Source organism: Dipodomys ordii, unplaced genomic scaffold (genome assembly GCF_000151885.1).
Source record: "Dipodomys ordii isolate 6190 unplaced genomic scaffold, Dord_2.0 Scaffold1, whole genome shotgun sequence".
NCBI classification, from domain to species: Eukaryota; Metazoa; Chordata; class Mammalia; order Rodentia; family Heteromyidae; genus Dipodomys; species Dipodomys ordii.
In genome coordinates, this window is record NW_012267217.1 from 57435266 (window position 1) to 57439726 (window position 4461).

General features: G+C 42.6%; 1 long non-coding RNA gene across 1 annotated transcript; it reads left to right on the forward strand.

The window, feature by feature from the left end:
- The first annotated feature begins 560 nt into the window (after nt 1-560).
- Nucleotides 561-1449, forward strand: LOC105980176. The gene is made up of 3 exons (XR_001174723.1): nt 561-641; nt 1221-1333; nt 1421-1449. It is a non-coding gene; the product is annotated as an uncharacterized LOC105980176 (long non-coding RNA).
- Nucleotides 1450-4461: the final 3012 nt, after the last annotated feature.

Here is a 4461-nt window from a genome sequence, read left to right on the forward strand (position 1 = left end):
CTCCTCCGCGATGGCGGCGGCGGCGGCGACGGACAAACATCTCACTGCGCAGGCCGAACGTCCTCCTCCTCCTCCTTCTCCTCCTCCGCCTCAGCGAGACGAGATCCGGCCCGGAGGGTGGAGGGGGGAGGAGGGAGGGAGGAGAGCCGGAGTGGAGATGGGGGAGGGGGTGGGAGGACGGGAGGGAAGGCGGGCGGCCCCAGCGGGGGGGGGCGCTGGGGGGGGGCGCGCAGATCTCGCGAGAAAAGGACGAGCGCGCCGCTCCGGGCGGGGCGGGGCGAAGCCCGGGAGCGGGCGGGCTCAACGCGAGTGGAGGAAGAGAAGAAGAAGAAGAAGACGGGCGAGTCGAGAAGAGGGCGGAGCCAGGCGGACGGGGAGGCGGGGAGAGGGCGGGGCTGAGAGCGGCAGCAGCGGGAGAAGCCAGCTGGCCTTTTGGAAACAGGGGCTTCGGAGACCCGGTTCTGGGCAGAGGCGGCTGCTGATTGGTGGAGTCCCTAGGGGGCGGAGGCAAAGAAACCTGGTCACGTGGGCAGTGGGCGGGGGAAGTTCCGGTAGCCAAAGCCAGGTTGTAATAGGCTGCTGCTGGCCGGACCGGGTTGGTGCCCGGAGAGGATTGTCTGGGAACGAGCGTGGGGTGCTAGGTGGGTAGCTGTGTTTTTCTAGGGCATGCGGACGAGGGATGGGTACTTGAGCAGAAGCCAGACACTTAAAGGGAGAGTGTGTGTGAGGGAGTTACCTGCAGCACCGGAAATTAGTGACAAGGTATTCATTACTGCACACCTCTGCTCGCGGGACTGCGGGGCGGCGGGTTTACCCGCAAAGCTGCCGGAAACTGCGCGAGCTCCGCCACTTCTCCACTCAGGACCCAGGGATCACCAGTTACAACGAGATACAAACCTGCGTTTTGTGTTCATGGAAGCATTGTCATTTGACCACTCTTTAGTGTAGCCCAGCATTTGCTGAATGATGTCAAGTGGAATCACAAACCTGGCTTTTCATCCGCCAAACAAATCATGCTTTTTTTCCCCCTATTTTACCATTATCAAGAACACTGTAGATCTTTAAAGCCAACATTGAGTTGTTAGATATTTGGAAGAATTTTGTTGCTGTGTGGGGGAAGCTGGTCACGTTTTTGTGAGGAAAAAAAAATAGCTTGACTTAGTTTTTGCTTTTTCTTTATCATGAATCATACTTCCTGGTTTGCCTGCTTGTTCAATTAGTGTTGTACTTAACGTTTCCAACTCCTGAAGTGGAAATGTGTGAGTTCCTGCTTGAAGTTGTTGATCTTCCCATTTTGAATAGCTACTGTTGGGATGACTGTCCACATTTGAAGGTAAGGGTTTTAACACTTTTCAAAATACAAACTTGAGAAGCCAGCCCAGGCAAGAAAGTCTCCAACTACCCAAAAATATGTTTTAAGCTGGAAATGGAGCCGTGGTTCAAGTGGAAGAGCACTACTAGCTTTGAACAAAAGAAGCTCGGGGACATTGCCCAGGCCTTGAGTTCAATCCTCAGGACTGGCACTAAAACAAAAACAAAACCTTGAACAAATAAACTGAAATACGTTTTTTTTTCCCTCTAAGATTAGATTTCCCCTGGATTAATTCCTGATATCGAAATTTGTGAGTGTTGTGCGTGGTTGGTATGGCCCATTGAAAATATATTGTAATGGTGCTCCATTCAGCAGTACATATACTAAAATTAGAACAGCATAAATATTGGCATGGCCCCTGCACAAGGGTGACATGTGAACTTATGAAGCATTCATATTTTTAAAGAGAATACACTCTCACACTGGCTTTTTTTTTAAATCTAATCAAAACAAAAGCTTAGGGAGAATATTACTTAAAGCAGTATCTGTGGAGACACTAAGCTAAAAATAGGCCACTGAGAATGAGTCAATAAGGTAAAATGGGAGAGGCTCTGACTTCAATTTAAGGTAATATGAATCTTGAATAGGAATTTCTAGTCTGTATACTAGTTCAGTCTCCATGTCTATAACCATTAGGATATGACAGCGGGTTGGTTTTGGTTTTGTTTTTTTTTCTATCAGTTACCCTGTACCCTGACCCAATATGGGTCAGTTTTGTTATAAGAATATAGGTTCTGAGGCACAACTCAAATGGTTGACTCAGCTGTACCACTTTACCAGCTGTGTCGTGTTTTTTTCTTGGGGGAAGGGGTGGCAAAGACTTGACCATGCCTAGAGCTTCTCATCGGTAAAATGGAGACAATAAGAATATCGCCTCCCATAACTGTGAAATTCAAATAAGTAAATACATTTTAAAAGCTCTAAGAGCAATACCGGCACAAAGCAGCCACACACGACCTGTTGGCTAGCATTCTGGGCATTAAGGCCAAGGTTGTGCTATCTTCCTTTGTTCAACAAGTAAGTTTCTAAAAGAAACAAATACATCAACTTCATAAAGCAGATCATATCTAAAAGCCAGTCTCCAACTTGGATTTCAAAAACCAATGAACTTTTTTTCAATAAGCTGTAAGTCAATAAGGGTTGACTATTTTGGCCAGAAAGTGAAATGAACAGGACAAGCATCAGACACTATCACGACTATTTTATGAACGAAAAAAAAATATTTATCTATATATCCCGAAAAATGGAGGAATGTTATTTTTTAGTAAGAAATTTTTTTTACATTAATGAATTTAGCCTTATGATAACATTTTCTTTTCACCATGAACCTAAGAAAACACCAGTGGCAAGTTTTTACAAATGTGCTGTATCGAGGTCTATTTCACAATATTACCACCCTTTGTTTTGTGAGCCCACATTTTCATATGCTTAGTGATACTTATGCAAAATGTCGCTACATTGAAAAGAATCCCTATCAACTGTTACTTTCCTTAGGCTTTTAGCCACCAAGAACTAGGAAAATTCTTCAATAAGAATTTGTCATTAAGAAATCTACTGTGTGTTTATTTACTCATTCATTTATTCAACAAAGATTTATTGAATGGCTAAAATATATATGAGAGACATTTACTCACTAGGTTGAATAAAATAATTGAGACCTGCCATCACAATATATAGTCCCTTTTCACATCTCAAAATTTGGAACCCACAGTCCAAGATGGATTTAGCAACAATTTCCTCTACACTTCAGAAATCAGAGGAAGGCAGTATCCTCAAAATGTGTGTGTGTGTGTGTGTGTGTGTGTGTGCGCGCGCGCGCGCACCTGTATATGCATCACTGTTCTGCAAGTGATATTCCATAGTAGAATGCAAATAGAAAGTGAACTTTCATAATGGTTGCTTTTCTGTTAACTGTCACCTGACCCAGCAGAGGAAGCCACACTGGAATAGGAATTCACTAGATCCCACATGTCTGACAGTTGGTATTTCTACTCCTGCTGACAGTGTCCTAATGTGGGAAAACAGAGGCCCCTTTCCATTTATCCTTTCTAGCAGGCACAGGCTGACAGGCAGTTCAGTGAACTCACCTTTTTTCTACATCCCAGTGTGAAAAATGGCATCATGAAGTGGTGAATGAAAGGGAATATGGCCTCTTCTTTGCCATGAGTTCTTAAGTATTCAAGATACCAGGTCATTGAAATCACTGTTACAGACCTTTGGATTTGATTGTAAAGATACTGGTTATTAAATCAGCTCCCAGACTACCAGTTTAATTAAAGATTTGTTCAATGGTTTTGAATAGACCAAGAGTGTGTTAAGGGAAGATTAATTTTTTTCAGACTAGAAGCTGAAGATGTAGAGATATTAGTGGCTTTTTAAATAGAAGGGCTGGATGTTCTGTTTTCTTGCTTGTCCTCAGTAGGTAACTGGTAAGTTATAGCCACAAGCTGTGGCTTTGTACACATGTAGGGCAGTAGCATGTGAATGTGCATACTGAGATGATGGATAGGTTATTGGGGAATAGAGTAGAACATTGACAATCCAACCACAGGCATTAAATATATGGGAACCCTGGGCTTTTTCTCTGTACTTTTTCCTGCCTTGTCATTATTTTCCTTATATCATTGAGACAATGAACATATGAGACATATCAGTATATGAAACAAGTTACATCTTGGATCAGAGAAGAATCTTCAGTGTCTGATTATATCACAAAAGCCCCTCTGTTTTTCATCACACTGTCATGGGAAATAAAATCATTTCACTGACAGCTGTAGAAACTTCCTAGTTGACGTGTTCTGTTTATTTCATATTTACCCAGCAAATTAATACTTTGAAAATAAAACTATGTTCCTAACCTAATAACAATATAAATCCACAACAATTACAGGCATTTCATAAATGTAGTTATATTTTGAGGAAATGAATTTCTTTTTATTGATAGTGTTATAGCAGTAACTGTATCAAGCAGCCCCATATGTTAGTAATATATATCATTTCATTTACAAGTAAAATGTATAAAGAAATTTGGAAGTCTTTAGCTCTCTCTTTGTGAAGTAAATTAACTGAGTTTGAGTCGAAATACCAAA